The sequence below is a fragment of the Rissa tridactyla genome, chromosome 8 (genome assembly GCF_028500815.1).
Source record: "Rissa tridactyla isolate bRisTri1 chromosome 8, bRisTri1.patW.cur.20221130, whole genome shotgun sequence".
NCBI classification, from domain to species: Eukaryota; Metazoa; Chordata; class Aves; order Charadriiformes; family Laridae; genus Rissa; species Rissa tridactyla.
This window is the reverse complement of record NC_071473.1, coordinates 11,155,855-11,171,735: the sequence shown is the minus strand read 5'-3', so window position 1 is coordinate 11,171,735 and position 15,881 is coordinate 11,155,855. Positions and strand designations below refer to the sequence as shown.

The following is a 15,881-nucleotide window of genomic DNA, read 5'->3' as shown; positions in this document are numbered from 1 at the left end:
TTGCACGGTATGCAACTTCCAATAATAAATATATTATTATAAAATAATATTATAAAATAAGAGATTATTTGGTTTGTTTTTTTTCAGTTCTATTAATCAGTTTCTATTCATTCTGTGAACATATATTTAATTAAATACTTCCCTCTTCGGTTGTACCTTTCAAATTCTAATTTAAAAAAAAAAAAAAAAGAAGAAAATCACTAAAAGTGATTTGGGCTATGAGAACTTGCTTATGCTACCTACCTGAAATCTGCTTTCAGCTGTCTGGAGAATGTAACTTTGAAAATTTCTCTTCCTGGAAATGTCATGGGGTTTTCCAGTACTCTGCCATTCCAAAAAAGAGACCAGACTTTGGAGCATTCACGCTATCGCTGTACACAATGGAATAATATATCATCAAAAGGGGTCTTCTCTAAGGCATTGTTTTGAAGATCATGAATGGTAACTAAGGGTTATGGATCCCAGAGCTCTCATATCCATCTGCACTTGCACACAGATTGCTCTGACTGACCAGATGGCTTCTTACAAAACAACATGTTTATAGGATTAGTTTCCAAAACACTTTATGGTGGTACACTTATTTTCTGTAAGAGACCTGCAGATGGTCCCCTTCCCCTACCTGTAAGTTCCCCAAAATACACCTCCTGAACTAGCTGTTATGCAATCTTCAGCTACATATGCTGATATTCAACTATGAATATCTAAAGCTGGCAATTTTCTTAAAATAATCTCCATAAAGAGAAACTTAACAAGCAATTACAGATAGCTAGTATACGTGCAGCTGTAGAATAAATATTACAAACTGTTCTGCAGGATTTAGTAGGCCAGAAAGTAAGCTTTCAAAGCCACAATTTCATTACAGGGAATTCATGTAGATTTGGGCAAAGGTGGTCTTGTTTAACTTGTATTCTTTGACAATATTACTGTCATGGCAAACAAGGATAATTAAGTGGATGTCAATGCTTTAGATTTGTAATTGTCGTGAAGTCTGATATCAGATTTTACTAACGAGGAGGTACTTATACCAACAAAAAATTATCTTCATATCAAATAAAAATATTCACTTTGATATTTTTTTTTGGCCAGTCTGGTGCTCTTTGATGACTTGGATGCTACATAAAAAAAAAATGTATGAGGATGTAACATAATATTCTATATGTTTGTGGAACTTTTATATTGAAAATTCTGTGCCCATTTTAAAAAAGTTATATTAGTGTTTAGGACCTTGATTGAAAAGGAACAGAAGGATACAGCTTTGGTAGCTTAAAGCATGAGAGCTCCCAGATGTTGGCAGGTAGACACCATCATACAGTACGGACAGCAAAAACATTGAGGCATCTGCACTTGCTTACAACCCCAATGTTTTAGCAAATTCTCAACTATTGATTGCTTGAGTTGCAAACTCCTCTGTGCTCTCCTCCTCTGACAAAGTGAGTTCCAGCAGAATAATGGGGCAAATTGCTAGGGACAGAGAGGATAACTAGGAAATAAAGCATCCAAGACATGTCTAGTCCGGTTTACTAGAGAATTCAGGAAAATGCATAGAAAATAAAACCCTTCTTCATTAAATTAGGCGTATTATTGGAGCAACTTTTTTAAAAGAACCCTACTCCAGTAATCATGGCACAAACTGTTTTACATTGTAAAAAGAAATAATTAGGCAATTGCAAACAAGAGTATTAGACACAGCTTCCTTTACAAACCATATATACTTGTTAATGAACACAAAAAAAATCTGAAACTTTGATAATAACTTTTATTTGAAGGGAAGGTAGAAAAGAAATGCCCTGTAAGATTTCTTAGCTATTCAAGTAGAAATACATTCTATATGCTTACAAGAAAAGTTTTTATCGGTCCTGTAGGGATGTCAATCTCTTCCAAATGTAAAAATTTCGAATGTCATTACTTTATAACTGTTAGTAATCAGATGCAGAGCAGGAGGTTAATGGAAAGCAGTCTTTTGTATATTGTTTTGTATTTTAGTATTTTCACGGTTATACTTTGCAACTCTTGATTATCGTTTTGTATGAGAACCAAAACATGCATTTGTTTTATCCAAGTTTTAAGTATAACACTATGGCAGTTCCATCTGGAGACAAACACAATACAAATAACACATTAACCCACTGCAGAGCCTGCTGAACTCAGAATACACCTATCTCAAGCTCTCAGTCAGACTTAATTTCACAGAGAGAGACTGGTAAATTGAGCTGACAGGCAGACTTTGAGGCTCTGGGCAAGCCTGGCTGAGCTATGCAACGCGCACAGGCTGAGCAGCACACACAACTAAAAGACTAACAGAATGCCGCAATGAATCAGAGATACAAATATGGTCAGAATCAACCACAACATTGCATCTGGAAGAGCTGCTCATTAGCTTACGTAGGCAAGTGTTTCAATTTCCTATAGTTCTGCATAGAATTCATACATTAGGCCTAGAGAATGAGCACAGTAGCCTGATACAGGTGATATTACAAATGTCTGTATTTTAAATAGTATTAAAATTGCCATCTAGATTTAATTTTTTGAGGATCCACATATGCCCCCCCCATTTCGTAATTTTATATAGCTAGTTACAGTACATTGATGCCAATAAACAGAGACAACAGAGTTTTAGAACTGTACAAGGAAAATGCTTCTTACTGAGGAAATGCATTTTCCAAGTTTCTGGTACAAAATAAAAAGGGGGGGGGGGGGGCGGGCGGAATTTCACACCTAGACATCCTGAATTATGCTGAAAGATTCCTCAGAAACCTAAAATATGCATGGCAGCATTCTGGAAATTTTTAATTAAATACAAAAGTATCTTCTTCATTGGAAGTGGACAAATATTAAATAAAAAGAACTTCAGTCTGAATAAAATTCAGAACAATAGCTTAGCTTTTAATTGCCTGTTATTGGTGATGCTATAATCTTATTAACTCTCAGCTCAGCTTGTATATTCAGGATATGTTTAACACCATTGGAAGAGAGTTAAAACTAGAGTTAAAACTAAATGTGACTCAAGCCATGATAGCTGCAATTGGTAAATATCATTTGGCCTGGCTGTACAAGGCCCACAGTCAGAAAAAACAAGGATCATCCTTATAAAATTATCAACTTAAAACCCCGTCATTTCTTCATTAAAAGGAAGTTAAATTATTTGCTAGGTGAAGAAAAAAGGCACTTCACAAAAATATATTCAGGGTATGGAAAGCAGAGAATGGGAGCTTATAGACCTGAGGATTAAAAGAAGAAAGATAAAGTTTTGTCCCAGTACCCAGAGAAGAGGTTCACTGAATGACCACCAAGCTGGTCAGACTTACAAAGTAGAGGAATCTCTTTTTGCCAGGCATTTACTTTGCTCTATACACGGTGTAACAACTGAATTCAGAATGCTCACTGCACCAGACCATTACCAGACAGTAAAAAGAGGGTAAAGTGAGCACATTTGCACAAACCCACAATGCTTACAAGAAACATACATTGATTCTGTATTTGAATGTCAAGTAAAGCTATGAATAACTTTTATTCTCTTATTCACTTTGAAAATCATGACACATTGCAAAGAAAAGGTTTCAAGATGGCTTTCAATGTTGCTGAAAGCAAAAAAAGGTAAACTCATTTTTCAATACCTTATTCCATAGTAAAATGTTTCATGCTATCAAGAATGAGGACAGTACACTTTGAAGTTCTGCACACTTAATTATATTAGCATTTCTAGTATTCCACTGTTCATAGCTAGGATGCAAAAATTTGTTCCATATTCAAAACTGGCATAAGGAGCCTAAAAGATTATTGGATCTATTGTTTATGACTCAGGTACGGACAAAATAGAAGTAGCACTTTTTTTGTGTGTCTTTATAATTAGAAATAGTTTATGATTTAGCTAACCAAATCCACCTGAGCAAATACTTGCCAGTTAGGGGAATATGCAGTAAATACACTGATAGGAACAATGTGGGTTTGTTGATGGGCAATAAAAAGGGTCACATTCAGACCCTGCAGGCATTGCAGACTCTGCAAAGGGATTCATGTATTTTTTCAGTGCCATGGTTGGGTGTCTAAAAACTTAGTAGTTATCTCTTTCTAGTAAAATAACAAGTGATCTCCACATTTATTTTAAATACATGTCTTGCTCTACAAATTGACTTCCTATATGTGTAAGATATATTTGGGAATGGATGGTAGTAATATCTTACATTTTACAATTTATAGTCTTAAGCAGCATTATTCTCAGTTACTAGGCTAATGTTTGCTGTAAAAACACCAGCTGAGAAAACGGACAGCTAATTGAGTTTTTTTACAACTGGACTTCAAAGGAGTGGGGCTCCTTTGTCACTGCTGCCACCAGAACTGAGCTAAAAATCCAACCAACCTGACCCTTCAAGGAAGGACTAAACTTTCCAACGACAGGAAGCAGAAAGAAACCTTTCTCAAAAAAACATACATGCCCCAGAAGCAAGAATTTTCAAACACAGGGAAGGTGGTGGAGAGTCTTATGAGTCACAGTCACTTGCAGAAGTGAAACACAAACAACTCCTTTCCTATTCCACAACATTTTTTCCTATCTGTGACTATTCATTACTGGATATCAAGAACTGGTACTCAAATGCATCAGTCTTCCAAATAACTTTTTTTTTTTATTCAAGATAATTTACAATGTCAGCCATTTTAATTCCAAAATACATTACAGATTTGACTTTATTGCTGTAAGTTAACCTGTACTTCTGAGTACTCAGCATTACAATTTGTTGTTATATTACTACCTCATGACAGAAATGTGAATGTAAATTAAGAGCAGAGAACTGAAAGACAGGAAAACAGGGGTGCCAGAGGTTAAAATTACATTTTTGCAAGTCTCTTTTCTCATTTAATTTTAGTTACTTGCAAAATAAAGGAGAGAATTACGAACCTATTCTCCCTATTTTGCCCAGCTTCAAAATTGCAACTTTCTTTACCAGCTCTAGAGCCCATTCTTTGCTACCGATTTCAGAAACACCTGCTGCAGTACAGAAATGCCTGAATATATAAAGAGTTCACTTTTTAACACGGGAATGCATGTGACTTGCTTGTTACCAAGGAAACAAGATCACTGCTGTAATGACACAAAACTTTAACTGCTGTATGTTCTTTTATGAGAAAAAGCTTAACCTCTTCTTGCACTGCTACAAGTTAAGCACATTACAGACATCAACTGCACAGTTTAGAAAACCCATCTGATGCTAAAGACTTGATGAGTTTATTAGCAAGCAGTAAAAGAGCAAGACAAAAAGGAAGTAGGAAATCCTACTGAGAACGACAACTTTTCTCTCAGAATGATCTTTCATTACTTAAGCCTGTTCTTAACTGGGAGGGAAAATGACAGAAAGTGATGACAGAATTCCTAGGGCCCAATCAAAAAAACACATTCAAAAGTACCTTGATCCAACCAGTTCCTTATTTAAACTGGCCAGCATCCCATCTTGACCCAAGCTGCCTAGACTAAGAAAAATGGTTGTGCAAAACAATTACCTTGTACAAACTGGGAACCAGGCATAATCAAGACTAATAAAGGGGATTTGAAGTGACATTAAACTATTTCTGCATGTTATAAAGGTGTTAAATGAAAAAAAAAAAGGTAAATTGATGATTTCATATTTTCATGGTAGGCAACTGGGCATTTTCACTAACTCTTAGAGCCTTTTTTACTATTTGCAAAAGACAGATGGAAATAGACTCATCAGAAAATGCAGAGCACATTTGTACAGCACCAAAGTTTGCTGTAATATTGAACATGGCTTTGTTCAACATTATCTCCACTTGTTTCAAAGCTTTGTAAGTTGTGTGTTTATAAAGGAAACCAATATATACCAATTAGCTACCAACAGCAACACATAAAGCGCCTTTTTGACTGTTACTGTCAATCTACTTGCTTTAACTTTTTGCCCCATTCTTTTAAACCATTCAGTGGAGAACATTTCTTGTACATTTCCACACATGTAAAAGGAATACCATACCATATCCTCTCCCTCATTTGTTTCAACAGTTTTAGACATAAAATATCAGTATTGCCTATTTTAAAATTCTTATTTTCTCAGGCAGCATTAAACAAGAGTTTATTCTGAGGCAACTGTAAAAAAATCACAAGCCCTCAAATGCTTCCAACAGTGACTGAAGAGCATTCAATTCTATTACAATATACACTAAAATATTCTTCTCATAAGCACTGTAAATGTCACTTTGAATACAAAGAAGCATGACAAAAATCTACTTGATGGAAATACGCTCAAAAATACCTATTTGTGAGGCCTGTTGAACAATTCGTAGCAATTAACTTTGCAGAGCAAGCCTCACTGTTTTTACTGAGATGGTAATTGGTGTAAGAGTCATACTATTTGAAAGTGGATTTTTTTTTAATGGCAAGACTCAATAATGAGGCAATACATACAATACATAAAACCCTACAGTATTATGGAGTTGCTGTATGACATATCAGTTTTATTGAGCATCACACCAAGGCAAACAAATGACAAATGCCTTTTCTTTGAGATGTCTTAGTCCTGGAACAATAAAACACTGAGGTGTTTCATTAGGGTGAGTTGAGAAGGATGTGTTTCTGTAATACTTTCACTATTACCCATAATCTGCAGGAGAAAATGTTTTCAATTTTACTTATACTGAATACTGAAACACTTCTGCCTCAGTAATGCCTTAAAAGTGAAAGACTGAGAAAATGCAAGTGAGAGCAAGAAAGTGTGAGCAAGAGTGAGAAAACAGGTGGGCAGGAGTCAGACACGTGCACATAAACAGATTCTTTCACCGGAACAAAACCTATTTACATCAGGTACTGCTGGCAAATTTCTCTTAAGACCAACTGCTGGAAAAAGAAATACAACCTATAGAAACGCAGCTGAGAGGAATAAAAAACTAAGAAAACCCAACAGAGTTTCTAGTCCTTTTTAACAATTGCGAAAAAGATTAACAACTTCAAAAATAGTTTTTAAAATATCAAAACATCCAAATTTTCACTTTGCTTAAGTTTTGATCTAAAATGTAAAGGATTACAACATTTGTATGTAAAGCAGATCTCGTTGATGATTTTGTGTAGCTGGAGAGGAGGGAACACAGGGAACATGAACACAAATTTGGATATATCATTGCTCTGATCACAAATCCGATTAAGGAGGTTTTCTCTGTACAATACTTTTAATGGCATCTCTGTACTGCAGACTGCCCCTTGGGATCAAAAGAGAAGAGAGCAAATAAAATTTCTTGCTACTACAGATACATTATTCTTCCTAGGTTAGGTAGCATCTTCCACAAGTATTTCAAGGGAGTGTTTTTCCATACACACGCTCTTAACTGACATAAGCATGCTGGAAAAATCCTCAAAGATAAACTGAGATTTGGTCAATTATGTACTCAAGTTAAAACAGAGCTTCCTTAATTCTGCTGCAAACAAACAATGGAATAAAGCTATGCTATTGTTTGCATTATGGAGGCCATCATATCCCACAGATAATCTTCTCTTCCTAGCTCAGTTTACAGATTTTAGCATTTATTCAGACCATTTAAAAAGACTAACCAGTGGTAATAAAGTAAGAAATAATTTTGCAAACCTTAGGTCCGAACAAAATAGGAGGATGCAGGACAGTTCTTTACCACACGGAAAGGAGTAGCAGAGTTGCCACAAATGCTATCTGACAGATGCGACACGCTTTTCCAATGACTGTTCAAGTTTTTAGTGTCCTATACTTTAAAGCCAGGATCAAAGTCCTGATTATTTAACAAATAACTTGTCAAATCCCAGATAGATCACTTGTAAAATCAAAACTTACAACCATAACATCATCTTCATTGGTTTGGATAAAACCAGCTTTATAAAGCCAAATGCTTCTAGTAAGCTGGAAGTACCAGCATTTCTCTGTACTTCCTTAACATATTCAAACCATCTTCCTTTTAAATTAAGCATCCTGTGTCCCTCTCTCCCTGCTTATTCTTGCCCTCTTTATCACTGTTTCCACTCCTCCTGCTGTATTTTTTTCATTCCTCATTTTCCTCTAACATTCATAAACCCTCTCAACTACTCAGAGCATGGAAAGGAAAATTTAATACATTTGTAGAATGGCATGTACTACACATCTTCAATGTCGATATATGCCAAAACACAAACTAAAAGACAATGTAACATCGTAATACAATTCTTGCAGAAGGAAAAGAGATGGAAGTATGAATATACTTTGACCAGGCAATCTTTGCCCTACTTCTTCACATTTCAATTAGATCAAAACAGGCATGATGCTTTTTTTAAGTTTGATGTCAAGCCTCATACGTTATGAGAGACTAAAAACAAACCTGTCAGTTACAGAGTGAGGAATGCAGAAACCAAGAATACGAGTGAGACAACTATATGTTTGTTAAGAACAATCCACTCCAAATACTTTAATTCTATCAGCAAAAATTCCACAGAAGAATAGTACATTTTTGCAATGGAACTTCGTGCATTATCTGAACGTGCTAATCAAATTTTAGATATCTAAGATATTTTTACTTCAACAATCATCAGTGCTTGGCAACACAGTTCTATTGAAAGATAAATATTGTGTAATGTCTCTACATAGTTTTATAAGTAGATCAATCAATTAACATAGCAATAAATTAGTTTCATTAGCATGTTTCTGGCATTAGGAGGTGCTTTACTAATTAAAAGTCACATATTTAAGCAAATGCTATTCCCAGTTTGTTCATGTGAATTATATTCCTCTTTATCACAGTGCTTACTTATTGTTACAGAACATTACTGAGATCTGTAAAAGAGAAATTAACGTCATTTAGTGACAAATTGATAACACAAACTGCCACTTCAAAGGATGCAATCAGGTAAAAATCTGGCCACTAGCCACAATACTTTAGGATGCATCAACGGAATACTGTCATTTATTCTATTAGAAGGCGCAGTTATGTACACTAATAGATTTAAGAAGTGTCATGCCATCACCAACTCATGTTTTTGAGAAATTAACCTATTCAAAATTGCATTTATAACTTCCTTAATTAGCATCAACATTGTTTTGCAGTATTTGAGGGACTGCTTGTTTGTTTGCTTTTAATCGTATTGTTTGTCTGATAACGCACTAACAGCAGAATAAAGGCACCACATACACTGCAAATGGAATGGACAGGACAATTTTGGTCTCATTTCCAGTTGCCCCAAAAACTTCCGGGCTGCACCGGCAGACCCAACATATGTTATAGAATATGCAAAACAAAAATTCAGTACAAAAATGACGTTAACTAGTACTTCCCAAATCACATATGTAACTAAACACCACATATCCTATATAAATAACTGATGCAATGCCTAACTAAATATATATTCATACCCTAATTACACAGGTGTCAAAGGAATCATCTCAATGAATATTCAGCACTCACGTATAAATAGTTGTATCAATACCTGAAAATATTCCAAGCTAACTTTTTCTGCAGAATAAAAATACAAAAAAAACGCTATTCACTGCTGGGTTGATATAGATGTATGTATGTGTATAGGCTTTTCTTACTTCTGTTATATGTAGGTAGTATGGAATTCAAATAAGAGGAGGGATTCCCATTCAATTCAGTGCATAAATTCTGTATGAACTATAATTTCTGCTATTTTGTTTAGAGGCTAGAAAAACATACTTTAGAATTATTTTGCTTTTTCATAGAATCATCTTTTGTAGGCTTTCATGCAGAAAGACTAGCTAAATGAGAGCTATACCAATGCTATAAATACAGTACTATCAGTCTGGCTAAGCAAGTCCTAAAGGGAGGAAATAATTCCTATTTTTGAAATATTTTAGAAACCTCTCTGTAGCTATAAAACTGATTTCTTATAAATCATAAGATGAGGCAGAGAACATAAGAACATGACATGAGCAGAATATGATTACAAAAGCATTTTTCACCTCATTTGAGATTGAGATTTGAAGTCTTGCAAACAGAGAAATTTATAAACCTAAAATTCCTTTAAAATTTTTATTAGTTCATGAAAACCTCATCTCAAAACTGTCACTGGCCAAGAACACAGTAAAAGCACTGTTTTAAAAAGTTTTTCTCCTCTACCTTTACACATAACTATATTAATGCCTATGTATTCAGAGATCTTATTTTAAAATAATATTCCACAGACGTTTTTGTGGAGAGGTTTCAATTCATTCTTTATACTTAAACAGTGCCCATATCTGCTGTATAGTAAACTATCCCTTGTTGAGAGATGAAGCTATTGAATGAAATACAACTGATGGACTAGCTTGTAGTTAACTTTAAGTCTGAGCAAATGCATCTATCCATCTAAAATATTTTGAAAGTAACTTTGAAAGGGTCAATTGTCAATTTCTTTAAAATGAACTCAGAGATACAACATCCATAGGAATCTCACAGTAATTTTCTTAAAAGAGTTATTTCATTTATGCTTGAAAGCAACATTTTAATACCAGCAACAGCACTGTATAGAAGTTAACATTCTTTACACCTCTCATACTTTTAATATACACATTTAAATATTCTCAATGACACATTGACAATTGCAACTGAAATAGAGATAAGAAAAAGCCCTAAATCCAAACAAAACCAAAAATCTTCAACCCATTAACAATAAAAATCTATTCTTCTACATCATTTTAACTTTGCAAGGTTACTTGGCTTTACATACAGTTTAATGCTAAATAAAACTTAGAGGAATATTTCCAAGGCTTTTTTTTTTTTTTTTTTTTTTTTTTTTTTTTTGAGTGGCTGATTGATTGGTACTGAAATTTGCCTGTCAGTTGGTAGCTGTGTCTCTCTACCATGCTTCTCATAATTTTACCTTCCAGGAAGGAGGAAGCATTTACAAAATGAGAAAAAGAGGTAGAAATACTGAATTTTTCACTACCATTTAACTTGGTGACTCAAAGACAACTGACACAAAACACCTAAGATCACAACTTCTGCTATCAAATGTTGCCAGTAATGTCATCCAGTGACAACATTTTTTTGGAATGTTACAATGCTCTAATCATCACGGAGAACTGATGACTCCTCTGGTGTTCAAACACATCCTGCAGACATCAGTTTCTCAGGACCTGCTCTAACTTCTTTTATGAAGTACATTCGAGCAGCTACCATAAGAGAACAAATGTCCACCTCTGCAGCTCAGCAGAACATATAATTAATAGTTATCTAGAACTAGATAGTTGTAACATGTAGCTGTGGCCTAGAGAATGAAATAAAAAAATACTCAGCACAGTAATCTGTGAAAATATTCACAAAATTCTGTTTATACCATTCTGGCATATATTTTAACGCAAACATTTGCATTGAAACAAAAGAGTCAATGAAGTGGCAGTATTCTTATTTGAATAGCATTGCACAGCTACAAAGTGGAGTACATGTTTTTTAGTAGTTTCACACTGTTCAGGCTTTTTTTGTTTTCACACATAACATCTGTTTGACCAGCTGCATATTTAGCTAACACATCTTTGTATGCGATTTATGTAAAATATAACTCAAGCTTAAATTGCAGGTTCAGATTTTGGGGCATCATAGATTTATAGACTATTTGATGTTGGAAGGCACCTCTGGAGATCACCTAGCCAATCCCTCTGCACAAGGCTGCCCAACACTGTGTCCTGTCACCTTTAATATCTCCAAGGATGGAGTGACCACAACCTCTGGGCAACCTGTTAGAGTGTTCCATCACCTTTACAGTAAAAAAGGTTTTTTCTTATATTTCAGACTGTATCTATTATGAGGATAATGGGAGGAAAATCTTTATCTTCTAAAAAGTGAGGATATTCGATATAGAAACCAGAGAGACAGAAAAACGGAACATCACAGCATTTTAGTGTTTCTTTTCACAACTTTTTACAGCTTTTAGCTTTTTACATTCTTGAAATCATATAATCTATTATGATGATTTATGTTGAAAGACTCGATTATACGGTCCAAAGAACTGTGATACTTGTTGCCAAAGATCCCTCCTGTTCTTACATATATATTTACAAAGAGCTAATGTGCATGATATTTTTTGGATAGATTGATAAAAATGTGATTAAAACACAAGTGTACTTGTTATAACAAGTTTTATTTATCTGTAATGTACCAACCATGAGTGCAAATAACCGTTAATTTAAGGAAGTATTAACAGACAGGCCTTCACCAGCTAGCAGATGTAGCAATCTAATTCAGCAGTGCCAATTCTTGATTTAGGTTTTGCTCTGCATGGACTGGAAAATTTAACTTGTGATGTCAATTTTATTATCACAAAGAATTTGTTATTCAGCATGTAAACAGACAAATTAGCAGAGCCAGAATCTCTTTTTTACATTAAGACATGAAAGTGGACTGCAAAGGAAACTATTTGACCAAACCTGTGACTGAGCTAATGCAGCATTAAAATTGAAAAATATACAAACCAAGATTACAAATGATAAAGATTAACAACAGAAAGAATACATTAATGACAGTTCACAGCATAAGGAATCAAAAAAAATTTACATTTCCATGATTAACCACTAGCATTTGATACAATAATGAAGAGAAATGCTAGCAAACTGATTCACATTATTTTACTGCAAACTGTTAACTGTATCTGAGTTTCAAAATAAAATTAATTTCTTTCTTTGTAACAGTGGTAGGCTATTTCATACAGAGCAGATAAAATGTTTTGCCTCATCAGATCTGTGTCTGATTGTATGAAATCACTGCACTGGGAAGTGAGAAATCCCCTAAGTAACAACCTCACAGCAAAGATTTTAGGCAATATTCCTTCCAGCATTTAGTAATCAGTGGATTCAGTCTTAGAGACATTAATTTTATTTTCTGTTCACTATAATCATATTCTAGGACCTAAATCAGATCTTAAAAGTGATTAATTAAAACTGACCCTGTAATTTCCATCTATAGATGCCTAATCAGACATAACTTTTATGGGATTTTTCATTTTCACACTGAAGTGTGGTCATTTAATTTTACAGTGAGAAGAAACTCTTTAAGACCAGATCTTATTTTTTTATATATATTTCATAGCTTTCTAATAGACAGATCTAATGCCCTAGAGAATTTTTATGCATATTAAGACTGTAATTTTTTTCTCCTAGACTAAGGTATCACTACTCTCTACAGCACAGTCCTATGACTAATATCTCAATGTTCTGTAAATGCTAACTCTTCCATTAATAAAGATGTTATCAGCAACTATACACACATTTGTGCTACAAAGCACATATCAAATATATCAGAATTATTATACGTATTTACAGTGTTTTATATTAAAATATTATTAAACCAAAATATTATTAAACCTAACAGAATAGTTGCAGGTACGGTACAAAAGTTCCAACTGAATAAAGTAACAAACACTTCACAGAGTCCATCTGGTTCAAGATCTGTTGACAAAGCTCAAAATCAATTAAGAAAGGACAATACTAGAGAAGATGGCAATATGAAGTGGAACTGAAATGCATTTTCTTTTAGATGCTTTTTCTTACTCACCAACAGTGCCAGGTCATGACTCTCAGAAAATAAAGGGCAACGAGAATTCAAATGATAGCCTAGCAACAATGATACTTTCTAAAATATGCTCCTTCTATCATTGTCTGAAAGATCTTTGTATTAATTTAATACTGCTGCTCTAGCTGCTGAGGAAGAGTCTGATATCTCAGTAGAAAAATGCATTAAAACCCACTTTGTCTACCGTAGATGAGGTATATAGTTATTTTGGTCAAGAGCTAAGCTTTTCCAGAATCCCACTAATATTATTATTATTATTATTACATAGAGAACTATCTACTCCAGCTAAGATAGAATGCTCATACATCTATTATGTGAGAAAAAGCTCCCAGGAAATAATTAACAGATACATATATGAACAGAACCTTTTAAACACAATGTCCGGATACCAAAGAATATTCTTAAATCCACTATAGTCCGTTGATTCATGCAACATGTTGAGAATTATGAAATTGCCAAATGCAAAAAACCCTCTAAAAATAAACATAGTCTTTTTGCAACCTATCATATAGCTATACCCAAAAAAGTTTAGCATCAATGCAGTGTATCATATTGATGTTTACACATTGTTGACCAATGGTGCTGGCAAATTTCCTTGAGTAAATCTCCTTGAACAAATTTCTTTCCTTAGAGATAGTTGCTTTATTTTGTATCACAAAGTTTCACATACTAAATTGTACCCATATTGAGAAAACAGGTTACTTACATGTGCTGCCTTCTCAATAAAACTTTGCTCTTTGTGAAATTAATTGTACCTACCTCATTCAGCTCATTACATTTATTAGAAGAAATAGCATTGGAGTTCTTTTGTTTGGTTTGGGGTTTTTTTGGTTTTTTTTTTTTTTTTTTTTTTTACATCAGCAGAATAGGGTAATGGTGTTTATTCTGACTTGTGCATCATTGGTAGAATACATTACATGGGATTGTGATTTTGAATCTTTTCCTGTGCAGGTTCTCATACCTGGCACTTTTTTTTTAATAAACAAAAACATGAGATCTAAATTTATTTACCTATAAAAGAGATGAGATTAACTATCAGAAAGCAAGTTAATTGTTTCAGACTGAGGCATAAAAGGAAATTTGTTTTCTCTTCCTGTTTTTAATGTAAGTGGCTAAGAGATTATAAATATTCTTGAAATGTCATTTCTCAAAGTAGAATTAAAAGATACTGTAATAAAGTACTTCTGTAACAACAATGTATTAAGATAAAGAAACCACCTGAAAAGCAGTATCATTGCTTTTACATCAGTACTGTACTATCTCATAGTTACAATCTCACAGTATGGTCACTGTTCAATTGTACAATTAATGGTAGATTTTTTTAGAAAAATATGTGAAATTCTAATAATTGAAATTAAATAAAAATCTAAAACCAAACCCAAACAATTTTGGTTAAAGCATGTAAATAATGCACCACAGCTCAAGTAATGAACTGCTACTATGTTTTCCCTTGATTAACGTAAAAGCTTCAGATTAATATTTCTAACTAGAATATCCACAGTATTTCTTAATCTAATACCCTCTGGTCCGCTTTTGTCATATTTTAATATTAGTTGTGTTGCTATCTTTATGACCACTTGTACTGTTGAGGTAATAATAATTACTACAGCAACTCAATGTACACCTGAAACCATAATCACCATTTACTAAAATACCTTATACCCCACAAAACTTGAAATTTAATTTCTTTCATAAGCAAACTGGTTGAGGAAGAAAAACTAGCTAGCCTTGACTTACAGATGTTATTCTGCATTACTGCTTGTCTGTGTGGAACTCAGGATAATCAATTATAACAAGCCAGTGAAAAGATGGGACCTTAAACAGCACACTGTTCAGAATTTATTTTCCTGCTCTACATTTAAAGCAGCAATTTATGAAATGAAGTTGACAAGAAATTCTCAGTTCACTACTTCCCACAGCTATACTTAACTACCTTAAAATAAAATACAATTGGACAAGAAAAGAAAAATTATTTGAGTTGAAAATTCAATTGCAAATGTATTTTGTATTTGATCCCCCTTCTTTAAAAAACAAAATGACGTACAACATGAAGGACAATTTCTTTAAAACAACTAAACAAAAGCCACGTATGGGCCCCTCAACTGAAAGTACTTGAAACCATTTCAATCTTTACAGCCCTTAGTCAAATTCTACAAAGTAGGTTTGTAGAAGAAAGAGATAAGTGTCTTAAGATGCTTGTCTCTACAAACATAATTTTGCCATTTATAACAACATCATCAAGATGTCTCATCAAATTGATTTTTGCTTCTTCAAATCCAGGAAAAATTGAAAAAACATGAATGCCACAGAATACATCTTGGTATTCTTCCATTTATCTATTACATTTTCTAATAAATATAGCTTTCTTGAAATAAAGTTTCAACTTC

The 15,881-nt window shown here is 33.8% G+C and overlaps 1 protein-coding gene across 4 annotated transcripts in view; it reads right to left on the bottom strand.

Moving 5' to 3' along the window:
- SNX29 (sorting nexin 29) overlaps positions 1–15,881 on the bottom strand; it is a 130,706-nt gene that overhangs the window by 16,201 nt on the left and 98,624 nt on the right. For 2 of the 4 annotated variants that reach the window (XR_008468167.1, XR_008468166.1), the window contains exon 21: positions 244–371. The exons of the other annotated variants lie outside the window; for them this stretch is intronic. The gene's annotated coding sequence lies outside the window, so the exon portion shown is untranslated. The remainder of the gene's footprint in view (positions 1–243; positions 372–15,881) is intronic. 4 annotated transcript variants of the gene reach the window in all.